Here is a 16,258-nt window from a genome sequence, read left to right on the forward strand (position 1 = left end):
TAGAATTATGGGTTGCATTATTCACCTAAACATGATATGTATTACTCTATTTTATATGTATTTCAAATTATTATGAAATTCGTGTAGTTTAATCAACGTTTTTGCTTGCTTCAAATTCTATTATCATAAACGGATGATAATCTATTTTCATTGTCTGTTAATTATGCTTTAAATTCATTACTTGGATCATGGATGAGGAAGATAAGGCGTCGATAGAAGAGGCCCTCATTAAGTGAAGATGGCAAGCTTACTTCCACAGACTATCGAATGAAGAAGGGGACAAGAATGTTGTGCTAGGTGATTTGGAGCACTTTTGAAAAATATTGAGATTTTGAGTATTGCAGGTAGGGGTGGCAACTTTAGTCCGTATTAATAAAAATGAGCTCATTTTGACCATGTATAATGACTTGGACCGCTCATATTATAATTGGTCAAATATGAGCTTCAAGCTATTTTAAAAAGGAAAAATAACTTAAATACACAACTATAAGTTTAGTATTCTCTAATTTTCCCTTCTTTTTTTTAAATATTACATAATTCTTTTTTTTTTAATTTTAATAGAAGTTTAGAGATACATAGTCTTCTCTCTCCTATAACACACAGTTCACCAATATCATGTTTATTTTTTCTCCACTAAAACACTCAATCTTCTGAATCATTTTTTGAATTTTGAATTATTACTTTTAATTAAACACGTTTCACAACATTTAATATGCAATTTTGAATTTCAAAATTCAAAAATCTGAAATTTCTGAAAATTGGAACTACCATTGTTCTCTGGTTCTTCTTCTTCTTCTTACTCCATCATCCGTCTCTGGTTCTTCTTCTTCTTCTTACTCCATCATCCGTTCTTCTTTTCTTCTTGTTCATCGTTCTATTACATCATATTAATGGATCCTTTTACGAATAGGAGGATTTATGATTCGAAAGAAAAAAGTCTTTGCATGATCCTATGAATGTTCGAAAGGATTCAAACAAAGATATTGGGGAATCATCTAAATCAAATGTTGCTAAAATACACCAAAAAAGGAGAAAAGCATCAACAACCATTATTGTCAGGCCGACATTGCTTCGGGTATGCCTTTTTTATACTTCTTTTAAAATTGTTTTTAAAATTATAGTACGTTTGAACATATCTTTATAGTGTGTTATAGTGTTTATTTAATTTTATGATACATGAATTAATTGCGTGTCAGATGCCTTTCTATGTATCACGAGTATTTGAAATTGTTATCATGTATCAGACAATAAGTTTAATATATATCGACTCAGTGCGTTATAGTATTTAGTCGATGCATTGATACATGAATCAATTGTGTGTCAGATGATTTTATATATATCATGAGTATTTGAAAATAGTTATCATGTATCAGACAATAAGTTTAATACATATCGACTCAGCGTGTTATAGTGTTTAGTGGATTCATTGATACATGAATTAGATGTGTATCATATGTTTTTTATGCTATATGAATTTTTGAAAACTGATATCATGTATCAGTAAGGTATTAGTTTTTATTTAGTATTAGTTGTTTTATTTAGTATTTATATTCAATATCGTTAAAATTTATTTTTTTTTTTTCAAATTGCAGCCACTCAAGTACAAGATAAAAAAGATACCAACACATCCCATAAGGTTTGCTGTCAATTTTAACAACACTTTTCTGAAGGACTTTGAAAAATATATAGGGGAGAATGTAATCCAACTGTTTAGGGATACAATTTTTGGACCCTTTTTCGATATTACTAAATGTAATTTCCAGGGCCAAATCACTAAGTGCTTGTTGTTGTTAGAGTTGGAACAAAGCAACCCTAATGTGTTGCATATTAGACATTCAAACGGGTGTATCCTAAAATTTGGTATAGATGAATTTGCAATATTAATTGGACTTAAAGTCAAAGGCAATACCAATGATTTCCAATACCCAGAATCAACTAATTGTATGCTTTTCCAAAAGTATTTTCCTGGTGCAGTCAATAGTGTTACCAAGTATCAATTAGTTCAACGATTTAAGATGGGTAACTGGGAGAACGATCACGATGCACTCCAAATTTCTATATTTTTATTTATTCATACATTCGTATTGGCTACTCTTGATAATACATCTATATGCATTGTGGATTTTCTAATGGTTGAAGATGGTAGATATCAATATTATCCTTGGGGTCAACTATCATTCTCAAAACTCATCAGTTCACTTAGATAGGATTTTGATGTTAACAAAAAATTGTATCGATTATATGGGCTGCCGTATGCACTTAACGTATGGATATACAAATGTGCATCCCAGTTAAATTCTGAAATTGCTGTGAAAGAACGAAATGTCATCCCAAGAATGTGCAATTGGAGAGTTGTGTCTGATAAGGCAAAGTTTGAAATGCTTATGTCTACCATTTTCCAAGAGGTAAAATTGAATCAATTTTTACTATTAGAATAAACTATTTTAAGTTTGTCTATTTAATATTGTTATTTATGTCTTGTGATACATTATGAACTGTCTTAATTATTTAATGTGTTGTATTGTATTAACATTTAAATTATTTTATGTGTTGTGATACATTCAGAATGCATGTTCAAACATTGTCCCAAAAGCAGAGGAAATTGAAGCTTTTGACCTAGTTGAAGTTGAACATGCTCAATCTTCCTCACCACCCTTAGTACAACTAAATGAGGAAGATGATTTTGATAATTTCTCCACCAAACCTCCCGAACAGTTATTGAGGAGATCTTCTAGAATGTCTAATACATCTCCTCCACCACCGTCAAAAAGAAGAAAAAAAGTGGTTATACATAAAAAAAAGTTTCAGAACCTAGTCAGCCTAATCAATCAAATGTGTCTCTGACACCGGATGATGATGTACATGTTTCTATTCCAGATCTGCCTTCCAATTCGACTGCTGGTGATGTACATGGTTCTGTTCCAAACGTGTCTCCGAACCCGGCTACTGATGTACATGGTTCTGTTCCAGACATGTCTCCGAACGCGGCTGCTGATGTACATGGTTTTGCAGATTCTCAAAAAGTCAACTATGTAATTCCATATATTGAAGAGTTGAGGACATTTGAAAACTTACGTAAGTTAATTATTTTGATATTTTTAATCAAATGTAATTTATTTTTATCCTAAATGTATTTATAATTTATAGGTTGACAAGAAATTTGAGGAACTGATTATATTGATAAAGGGAAACCACTCCCAGTTGATGCAATCTCGAGGCAAGGAAAACATCAATGTTGAGGCTAATACAAGCACATTTCAGTCTGAGAAACAAACATCTCCGCAAATACGAATTGATTTTTATGATATGGGTGGTGTAGCTGAGGATGGTGTTGGTGATTCTGGTAACTATGGTGAACATCAAGTCATCGACGATGCGGGGGATGTCGCTGAGGATGGTGTTGGTGTTTCTGTAAACGAGGGTGAACAAGTCAATGATACTCCAAAGGTAATGTTTATGATACATTGTATATGATTTTTCATTTAATTGATGTCATGTATCATGCACATATACTCAATGTTATGTATCATGTGAGTATAATCACTGTTACGTATCAGCACAAATTATATTAACAATTTTTATTTAAAAACTGCATATTCGGGATGGTGACGCACATCAATCACACCAAGATTTAAATGAACATATCATGGAGCAAGATGTTGATGACAATGTTCAACACAACATCCCTCACGTTTTTCCCGATAAAACAACAATGGATGTATCGGTAGATTTTTTAATTTTCCTTTATGACACACAATTTCATTACACACAAATTTATTTTAAAAATTATTACATCATATTATACAGGAATCTTCCACTTCAACAACAATATCGCCATCAACTCAAGCAGCAATAGATGCACTTATCAAAGATTTGGGGAAAGATCCTACTAATGCTAGACCATTATATTCTTACAATCCACAGAATATAACTAGCAGCCAGTACTTGTTGACCGACAGTCAATTATCCACCGATATTTCAATAACTGAGATTGGAGTTAGAACCGATTCAATCACTCCTGCGCATAGAAACAAAATGCCTTCGAGAAATATTCAATCTCCATATTATACTTCTTTTGGGTCAAGCGAGAAGGAAAAAGAGAAATTGAAGGATATGGCTCGACTCCATTTCCCGTTCGAAGGATATGACATTACAGATCAAGTTTCGCCGAAACTTATTGAGGATTATATGAATTGATTGTCAGGGGGATCCTAAAAAATCATAACAATAAGTAAGTTTTATACATTATTTTTGCAAGTGTTTGGGGTAATTATTTTTTATATAACTAATTCATGATACTTTGTTTACAAAAATTGTAATTAAGTCACTGTTATGTATCATGTACATATACTCAAACTTATGTATCATATATGCAGGAACTCATCAGCAATAGATGGACTTTGTTATTTCTTTTTCAATGAACAAGAATTGATTCTATGCCATGTAACATTCAAACAAATGTTGGACTGTTGAGGTAAGAATCTTAAACTAATTATCAAATGTGTACCAGTTACACTTATATTATTATAACATGATATATTCTGTAGAAGTATCATAATATTTAATTGGCAAAATTTATGATCAATATTTAATAATTATATTGTTCTATATTGTTTAGATGTATATAATTTCTTATTATGTTTTCATTTTGTTTATAGCACATCGATGTGATTTTTTACTACCTTCGTAAAAAATTAAAACTTTACAGCATGGATCAATACAGATACACAACAACCCACTACTTGTTCATGTCACATGTACAAAATTGTTATGATAGGTATTACATAGACAATGATGATGATAGTCTTAGTACACAAGAACATGTTGATCTCGCTTCAGTTGTATCTGTATATGAGAGGTCAATAATTAACATCATCAAAGGTTTTGGAATCCCAGCTGCTTTACCATGGCATCTTGTAGATGAGGTCTACATCCCGATTAACTGCGATCAAGAATTCCATTGGGTGCTGGCAGTTGTTGAGTTGAAAAACAGGGTGATAAGAGTTTTTGACTCATCAATATGCACAAGGACAAAAGTAATTCCTCATGAGATAAAAATGTTGTCTAAAATGCTTCCTTCTTACCTACTGGACAATAGATTCTTTGAAGAAAATGAGCGCACAAAATTTGGTGATTGTCATGCATACAAAAACAACATTACTGGTTCACTTTTGGAGCCTCAAGTTCCTTTCTTGATTGAATTTGCACAAGACATTGCTAAACAGAATTGTGATAGCCTGTAAGTATCAAGAATTTTTCGTTCGTCCTTAATCATGTATCATTAAGTTTTTAATTTATATTCTGTAATTTTTTGTAGAGACTGTGGGTTATATGTTACTGCATTTGCCGAGTATATGAGTGACCAAATCAATATATCATATGTTGATTTTAGTCCGAATACCTACGTCAAATATATGGAGCATTGCTGTGGAGTTATGGCAGCGAGAAGGCTAAGTGCGGATACGTTAGTGACAATGATGATCCACCAAAATCTAAGGGCGTAGTCACACCACCACCAGAAAAAGATCTGGTTCACATAGTGTAGCATTTATGCTTAAACAATGTTTTAAATGTTATATTTCTTGTTTTGATACGTTATTGAACAAGTATTTTGATGTTTTTAATGTTATTTTATTGGTTTGTCAATTTCCATGAAGATTTTTTTTGTTACATTATGGAACAAGTATTTTTGCCTAGCAAACATAAATATCATACATATTATAGCGTCACACAGGTTTAATAAAGTTTAGTAAAAGTTTTTTTAATTAAACATAGAAATAAATAGTTTATTTGAAAACTAAATTTTACATGATACTTAGTATAATGAATATCATAGTTGTATGAAGGGCGATAGTTTTGTAAAAGTAAAGTTATTTACTGTATATTTCAAGTAAAGCATATCAAAAAAAGCATTACACAAATTAAATAATATAAATCACATGATACATGATTTATAGTCATTGTAAAGTACACAGTAACCTCAATAAGTGTTTTTTTTAATTAAATGCAGACGATACATAGGTAAAGCACATGATACATGCGTACTACATTACCCAAACGCACATTTGTTTTTTGAATTAAAAGTACATGATACATTGGCTAAAGCATATGTATGATGTACGATATGTTACCCAATAATCCTTGAATTTATATCTCATAGTGTAACATAAGAATTATAAAATTTATATAAAAAATAAATATTGACACAAATATATTTTCAACACCAATAATAACAAAGTATTTATAATCAAAAGCGCAACTTAAAATTTAATTAACACAGGTTATTTATAAGTTTATTTATTAAAATCAAAAGTGTTTAAATTGCAACTGAGCTGAATACTGAAAATGATAAAATGTTTACTTTATAAATTATTCAAAAAAAATATTGATATCTTAGAAACATTACGACTAATTCACTTCTCTTTTGGGAAGAAAGTACAAGTTCTTTTGTTGTGTCCTTCTTGTCCACATTGTCCACAACAGTTTGTGTTCACCGAAATCTTTTCATCTGCATTCTTTCTTCTTCTTTTTCTTGGTCGTCCAGATGATCTTCTGTATCTAGGTGGATACACAGTTTCAGCTACCACATTATTAGGATCTGACCAATCTGCATTATCTGGCATTAGTACCATTGATATTTTTTATGTTTTTGCCAATGCATCAGGCTTGTAGTAATCAGAGCAATACGGATTCACATCTGTGACATTCTTTTCTTTAAATACAGCGATTGCATGTGCACAAGGTATCTCATCTTGTTGAAATCTACCACAATAACATACTTTTCGCTCAAGACAAACAATGTATCTTCTTCCAGTTTCATAAACCGAGAAAATAAATTCAGATGATGGAACAACCTGTGTAAATTAAAAAATTTAAATATATAATTTTTTAAAAACAAATCATGTTCAAATTGCAGAATGATACAATGCATTAGATATATATAATATAAAGTATTATATAATGATACATACCTCCATCTTTGAACTTTTAGCCGCGTTTATAATCAACAATTCCTCAAATTTTCTCCCTAATGTGTCCTTTGTATATGAGGCTACTTCTCTGTTTTTGCAATACCAAGAACCAAAAAGAATTCTAACTTCTTCCAAGAATTCTAATATAGTTAATTGGCGTGCTTCAACAAGACAACCATTGATACATTCTGCAATGTTCGAAGTCATCATTCTACCTCTGTTTACTATTGAATGAACTCCTGATCACTTTTCATAACCTGCATCTTCAAGGTACTCCTTAACCCTGTGATCAGTTCTATCAACCTTAGCCATCAACTTATCAAAATCTTCCTTTCTATATGCCTTGGCCATAGAGTAGAATAGATCACTTATGACCTTTCTGCTCCTTTTGAAGTTTCCACATACATTCTTCCAAAGATGTCAGATACATGCATAATGAGGTACATTCGGGAACACAATCCTCACACTCTTCATGATACTCTCATTTCTATATGAAACAACACACATATCTTTTCTCTCGCCAAATGCATTTTTGAATTGTTCAAAAAACCATGTCCACGAATAATCATTTCCGGTTTCAACAACAACATATGTCAATGAAAATATGAAACCTGATTACAGACACACATTATATCATTTGATACGTAACATATACAAACACATCACAACTATAAAAAAAATACATGCGCCATCAAATGTGCTTGCTGATACAAATGTCCCTTTGTAAGCTCCACTCAGATGTGCACCATCCACAACAACTATTGGTCTGCAGTAATTAAGTTCCCTAATGAATGGTCTTAAGGCGACAAACATATACATAAATTCATCCTCCTCAGTCTTATGCATTCTTATATAATAATTTGGATACACGATTTTTAACATGTGTATGTATCGCGGCAACCGTTTATATCCCGCAGATGATTTTCCCCTAATCATGGAGAGTGCACGTTCTTTAGCATGCCATGCTTGTTGGTAAGATATTTGAAACCCATAGAATTCTCTAATATCATCAATTATATCTCGAAGTATAAATTAGTTTATGATTGACCAATTTTGGAGCAGTAACTCCACTTACAAATCCGAATGTTGCTTGGACCTTGGTTAATACCCTCTCCCTCATCGGACACGTATGTTCACTATTGAAACTTCTAACAATGAAAATATCAGATTTTTTCCTGCAGGACGCCTTCATAGTCCAACCATATTTGTCTGAAAAGCATACCAACACATAGCTGCGTATATTTTTTCCGCATATTAATAGTTATAGAAATTACATTATATAGTATATTCAACACAAATGTTTAAAGTAATCAAACAATGAATTACACAAAAGTATCTACCATTTTCGAAGAAATTTTTTTTACACGTATCAGAACTTTTTGCTATGCTTGTTTAAATTGATATAGTCCTTACTATATGTATCAATAAACTCAACGAAATACTGAATCATAGATTAAAACAGATCTAACTTAAAATATCAACGAACTAATGATACATGTAGGTTTCCATAGAAAATAGTAATGTTTCATGTACTAATTTTGAACAGCATGTAAATATATATATATATTCCAAACACTATCATACCTCTGTTTATCAGATCTCTTTACTTTGCAATTGAAGTTGTTCTTTATCTTATATTTCGTCATCACATCTACAGTGTTGCTTTATCCTTATATATCTGACCTGTCTTCACATCTAGACATCTAAATTCTGAATTTTCAAACGAATCAAATAAACTAGATTCAACCATTGCCAAAGCCTCTGTATCATGTATTATGCCTTCTACACATGTTATTTCTCCACATGTTCCATCAAAGTTATGTACAGTACCACCAATCTTTTCAAGTGTGTCAATACATAATGGATACATTGAAAATCCTGGCTCATTTTTTTCAGTCTAAATATAGTTTAACACTCATATCGTTCTAAACCTTCATCGGACAGGAGTTACCTTCTACAATGTAACAAATTTCAATATCTTTCCTTTATACATCATATCCAACTCGGCTGCAATTGCTGCTTTGAGATTAGAAAATAAAATTGAATCTCCAACAACGATTCCGTCAATTTTATAACTTTTATACTGTAATTCGCACCCAAATTTCTGAATGTCTCATCAAAATTAATGTATTCATCATGTATCATCCATAATAACAACAATCAAATTTGTATTTTTCGACTTTTCACTGGATGTTCATAAAATTGTCTTTAACCTAGATGATATAATCTTGAATTTTCAAAATTTGAAAGTGTTATTCAATTACGTGCTGAATTAATGTTTCTTCATGATCTGTTACCGTAACTTAAGCTGAATTAAACTAACCAACTTAAATGTTACGTTTTCCCCCCTTTTTATCTTAACAATTATTAAATTACTGTGTGTCATTTACCATGTATCACAATGTACTAATGTATCACGCGATGATAATTTTAAGAGATTATTAGTAAATACTAAATTAGTCGGGACATATTGTAATTATTATATTTCACTATGGGATTCCTTAAATTTTTACTTTTAAAAATCTCTTCAAATATGGTCAAAATGGTTCAATATGGGTGTCCATTAGATCCATATTAGATCACTTATTTTCACTTTCACTCAATAAAAAAAGTAAAAATTAGGCAAATGACATACTGTAAATGACAAATTACATTTTATCCCTATAATATCATTATTTACCAAAAATCCCTTCTTTTTTAGAAATCCAGATACTTTATAAAACAAAATGATACGTAAATAGAAATGACCGGATACTTTAATTTTTTTTAATGGTAACTATTACAGCGCAAAAAAAGGTTAACAACTTTCCCATGATTTACGCTAATTTATAACAAGATTACCGTCAAATCTGCATAGAAAACGTACTAATTTATTGCATTATTCTATTTCATATCATAATATTAAAAAATTCAAATTTGGAATCAGAAAAAAAATGATTTTGCGTAAAAAAAATTCTCTGGAACGCTGATTCTGAATTTTCAAAGATGAATATGTCGATCTTGTTGCGACATTCTGGAATATGGGAAAGTGATGTTATGTATGAGCGATACAAAAGTGATGGAATAGTGATTGGTGAAAATATTTCGTTCATGAATCTTATTTCAGCAATTGCGGCTGAGTTGGGTATTGACGAATCGAAAAAAAATATAGAGATTAGATATGTTGTTGAAGGGAATTTGTCTCCATTGTGTATTAGGACTGATATGGGTGTAAAATTGTTTATCGAAATTAAGAAACATGAGGCTGGTTTCGGAACTTATCCTTTATGCATTGATACTTCAGATAAAGGTGTTGAAGAGATAACATCATGTGTGTTGAGGGTGAAAAAAGCGACGCAAAGACTCTCAATATTGTTGAATCATCAATTGATGATGCATATTACATACCAGAAATTGGTGTTGATAAGTATATATCAGACACCAATAATTCAGTTGTGGAAGAGAATCAAATGTATAAGGATAAGTCAACTCTGAAGGCGGTAATGGAAAATTACAAAATAAAGAATAGTTTTAAGTTTAAAGTTAAAATATCTGATAACAAAAGGTATGTTTTCAATTAATATGTTAATAATTTTAATAATATATAATTTGTTTGTAATATATTTAGTATGATACATTAATATTATATGTTGCGTGTAGTTTTTTGTGTAATATAATTTGATCGTAATGATGTTTTTCACATTTTGAATGGTAAAATGTAGTATTTCGGATCAATTTACAGAATAAGTTATCAAGATGTTACATATTTATTATGAAGTATCATTTCTATTGTGAAAATGAAACAAAGTATCTTTTTCTATTTTTTTTTCTTTTTTGTTTATTAAAACAGTCAACCTTAGCAAATAATCAATATATGTTTTTTTATTGCAGCTACGTATTAATTTTTCATTCAGATGATTGTTGTTGGAAATTAAAGGCATCTGTTAGGAAGAATTCAGAAACATTCATAGTGAGATACTTTATAGTGAACATACCTGTCCATTAAGTGATAGGGTATTAAGCAAGGTACAAGCTACAGTTGGGTTTGTTAGTGGTGTGACAGCGCCTAAATTAGGAAATCATAAAAGAAAACATACTCCGAGCTATATAATTGATGATATCAGGAAATGTATGGCGTTGAGATTTCTTATCAACAAGCATGGCGCGCAAAAGAGCGTGCATTGGAACTTATAAGAGGTAAACCTGCTGATGGATACATAAACATGTCAAGATACATATATATGCTTGAAACTGTGTATCCAAATTCATATATAAGGATGCATAAGTCTGAATACAACGAATTTATGTATCTTTTCATATCACTAAGGCCAATGATGAGAGGATTTGAGTTATGTAGGCCATTTGTTGTTGTTGATGCTTCACATCTTAGTGGATCTTATTGAGGTACATTTGTGTCTGCTAGTACACTCGATGGAGCAAGTATGACATGTTGTTTATGAATTTATTTTATTATTTTCTTAATATTAAGTAGTTATTTAGTATATGTTATTTTGTGCTTACATATTAAGGTTGCATATTGCCTTTGGCGTAAGGAATTGTTGACACAGAAAATGATTGTTCATGGACATGGTTCTTTCAACAATTTAAGAATGCATTTGGTGAGAGGAAAAAAATATGTGTTGTATCTGACAGAAATGAAAGCATAAAGAAAGGTGTGAGTATTGTTTATCCAACTGTTCCTCATTTTGCATGCATATGGCACCTCTGGAAAAATGTGTGTTCAAACTTTAGGAGAAGCAGGACCATTCTAAGTGATATTTTTCATTCAATGGCTAAGGCTTATAGAAAAGATGATTTTGAAAAAATTGATGGCTAAATTGAATTAAATGGATGGAAGAGTAAAAAAAATATCTTCAAGATGCTGGGTATGAAAGGTGGTCTAGGTCACATGCAACAGTGAACCGTGGGAGAATGATGATTTCAAATATAGCTGAATGTATCAATGGTTGCCTTGTTGATGCACGACAACTACCTATTATAGATTTTTTTGAGGAAGTTAGAATTCTATTTGGTTCTTGAAATTTCAAAAATAGAGAAATAGCTTCTTATACAAAAGAAACATTGGGTAGAAGATTTGAAGAAATATTGGTTTTAAACGCATCAAAAAGTGCAAAAAATGAAGGTACATAATTGCTTTGTATTTATTATTTTATTGTTAAACAAAAATGAAAAAAAAAACTTTTTGAATGTCCCTATTTTTTTTTTAAAATTGCAAGTTGTTGCATCTTCTGAGTTTATTTTTTCGGTGTATGAAGGTGGAATTAGATACATTATTTGTCTTGAGAGGAAAACTTGTTCATGTGGAAGATTTCAACTTGACGAGATACCTTATCCACATGCAACAGCCGTCTTGAAGAAGAAGAATATAACAGATGTACACCCCTACTACTCTGATTATTATAAACACGACGCATTAACAAATACTTATGCAATTCCCATAGAACCAATGCCAGACAAAAGATAATGGAAAGCTCCGGATTCTGTTTTGGAAGAAGTGGTCTTGCCACCTAGATACACAAAGATGCCTGCATGAAAAGATTACAACAAAAACGAATTGTTGTGGACATTGTGGTCAAGAAGGTCATAATAAAAGAACATGTACCTTCTTTTCAAAAGATTCTTTATTTATATTTTTTTAGTATCTTTGATGTGTAATAATATTTCTGGATATTTTTAATTTGATAATAATTTGTGAACTTTTTTTATTTGATGTGATTAACAGCATGTGAATAATTTAAGCTTCAAAATCTGATTTGATACTAAATATATCAAATTTTGACTGTATTATATTACGTGCAAAGACATTTATAAATTTATAAAAATTTATAACTTGTTTAATCTCAATTAAATAAAATAGTAAATGTATAATGGATCTGATAACAAAAATTTGTTATCCCATTCAAAACAATAATTGATATTAAATATTTATAGTTTATTATATGATATGTAATTCTTACCGATACTAAATATATTATGTTCATAATGTTGTATTAATCAATAAAGCTATACAAATTGAATTTTTTATGTTGCTAACACGTGGCATATTACATGTTTTGTGTATCTGATTGTAATATAGTATCATACATTTTGATTTGCACGAAAAATACGACATTTTGGAGTAACTTATTTTGTATAAACTAGTATAATTGTGTAAAAATAGTATCAGATATACTCTGAAAATAATTTATCATGGTACCATCATTTATTTTGTATATATTACTTATATAAATTATTTAGTATCGTGTAATTAAATAAACTAGTAACAAGCGTGTAAAAATATTATCTGTTATATTATGAACATACTTTATATGGTATTATATGTCATTTTGTAGAACTAACTTTTACAAAAATTAATTATATGTACTGTTAATTAACTACTATAATTGAATTCACACAGTTGACAAAAATATAAACTAAATTAAATGTATATATATAAGTATATTATTCAAACTCTTGAACGATACTAAATATGATGAACACAATAATTTGAATTATTTAATAAAGATATACTTATTTTATTTTTTGATACTAAAATAAGAATCATATTTGTAATAATTCTATTTTTACTTCGTATCTAATTATAATATAGTATCATATATTGTTATTTACTGAACAATTAATAAATTTTAACTAAATAATTATGTGTCATTTTGTGTCATGATTGAATAAATAACTTAACAGTTATATTGTTAAAAAATTTAATAGCAGATAAATTATTAAAACTAGAAAATGCTTAGTAATATTGAACGAAAAATAGAAGTTGAAATACAAAATATTTCGTTCCAATAATAGTTCAAAAATAATATAAACCTAACTAATCAACATCAACCAATGCATCTTCTGCCCGTTTAGAAAACCCGTCCTTTGGTCTTGTTGGATCATCGCTATGACTAACATATCCAGCATTGAATTTGTCCGTGCCATACTTCCATAACAATGTTTCGTATCTGTTGTGAAGATAGTCACTCTGGAGACCAAATGATGGAATTTTGATTTCGTCGCTCAAATATTCTGCATAAGCAGCTACGAACAGTCCACAATCAGTGGAAAAAAAATAAAGATACATTAAAAAGGATTTGAATGTAAAGGAAATCTAAAAACTAACATTTTATCAAACAAGAAAAAATTGATTCACAAATGCTTACAGGCTATCGCTTTATTGTTGCATAATCTCTTGCGCATATTCAACTGTAAATGAATGTTGAGGACCCAACAGTTCACCTGTTTCCTTGTCTTTGTACGCCTCCAATGATAACCAATTAATTCTATCCGTTTTATCAAAAAAGTCGCTACAGACAACTGATTAATCTCTTCAGAAGGCACTCTTTTCCTTGACCCACCAGATGAGTCATACACACGTATTAACCTTTTCTTCAAAACAACCACAGCCAACACCCAATGAAAATCTTTGCCAGAATTAATAGGAATATAAACCTCATCAACTAGATGTCAAGGTAACGAAGCAGGTATCAAAAATCCATTAATGATATCTTTTATTGACCTTCCATAACAAACTATAGCAACACCACGACCAATATGTTGTTGTGTAGTCAGAGATTCATCAGTAGGAGCACAATAATACCTATTATATACAACGTTGATGTATGACTTAAACAAGCAGTTGACCGTAGTGTATCTGTATTGATCCAATCCTCTTGATTTTGACTTCCGTAAATTGTAAAAAGTTACATCTAGATGCTGTTACATATATTAAAAAACACAATATGAAATCTGCACACTTTGAAAAATAAATATATATTGAATAACGGTATAGATACATTTGTAAGTAGATGTCTAAATAATATGAACTATCTATAAATTGTATTATTTAAATAATTTAAATGCATAACGTACCTGATCAGTCCAACATTTCATTGGATGTGACATGGTATAAAATCAGTTCTTGTTAACTCAAAATGCGACAACAAAATTCATATAATCAAACCCAAATTTAGCAGAGCCTCTATATTTATCATCATCAGGTTTCCTATAATAAAAATTAAATTCGAAATTAAAGTACTTAAAAAAAGGATTTTATAAAGAAACTTTATTAATAAAAACTACTTATTGGCATGTGATTTAAGGAGTCCCTTTTGAATCCAATCTAAAAACTCTTGCATTAAACCTGCCGATACTTGAGATATGATTCGGCAATCATCAAATGGAGTAAATTGACGGATATGATCGTATATTTTTTCCTTGCCCTTATCAGTTGATTCAAACGAAAGCACATAGGGAGACTGCAAAACCTTAGAAGGCATCCTGTTACACTGAGCAGGAGTTATAGTATCAACATGACTGACACCAAGCTGAGTGGGTAGCTGGCTGTCCAATAACAGATCATCACTCCAGGTAAGCTGTAGAGGAATGACAACATCCAATGGGTTGACATTAATTTCCCGGCTTGGTGATCCATGTGCAAATGCATCTGTCACTGTTTCATTTTCAGGTGCGAAGGAGATCGATGAGGTAGAATCCTGTGTGAAATCAAATAATTAACAAACACACTATAATTTCAATAACTTATGCAATTTAAAATGTAATATTTTTTTTCAACTTGTTTTTTATTATATCAGCACCATGATCCAAAATAAATAATAATATTTGAACAAATAAAGTATCTGTTAGTCTTTTAATATATATTATGCAGTCTGCGATACTTTAAATACATTAATAAATTTAATAGAATAATTTATATACCAAAATTCATGATTAAAAACATCATATGTATTTTTACTATAAAAAAATTAGGCAATTGCTGATGACATACAGTTTTCAAAGATAAATTGATGGAATAAGGTATCAACCATCTGAAAAGAGACTTTATTAAAAGTTTTACAGAATAATAAAGTATCAATCAATGTATTAAGTATCAGATATTTAATTACCTTCGTTACATCTTCATAGACCCCTTTTGTTTTCCAACCTCCTCTGCAGTTTCAGCAACATCATCAACAATTGCAAATTTCATATGCTTTGGTGAAACAGTCGGATGATCAGAGTTATTCTATTAATGTGTGTTGTGCAGTCAGTGATACTTAAAAAATAAAGTAATCAATTTCATAAATTAAAGTATATACCAAATACATGATTTAGATCATCCTTTATAGTTTTAAACTAAACAATTAGTTAATCAATGATACACAATTAATGTCACGACCCAAAACCGGGGCCGCGACTGGCACCCACAATTTCCCTCCTATGTGAGCGAACCAACCAATCTAACCCTTATCATTTTAACATATATCAACAGAAAATAATGCGGAAGACTTAAACTCATTAAATAA

At 30.4% G+C, this 16,258-nt stretch overlaps 2 pseudogenes; one reads left to right on the top strand and one right to left on the bottom strand.

Moving 5' to 3' along the window:
* Positions 1–781: 781 nt before the first annotated feature.
* LOC107022256 lies at positions 782–5,545 on the top strand (annotated as a pseudogene).
* Positions 5,546–6,413: 868 nt separating this feature from the next.
* Positions 6,414–7,817, bottom strand: LOC107022257 (annotated as a pseudogene).
* Positions 7,818–16,258: the final 8,441 nt, after the last annotated feature.

The sequence above is a fragment of the Solanum pennellii genome, chromosome 6 (genome assembly GCF_001406875.1).
Source record: "Solanum pennellii chromosome 6, SPENNV200".
NCBI lineage: Eukaryota > Viridiplantae > Streptophyta > Magnoliopsida > Solanales > Solanaceae > Solanum > Solanum pennellii.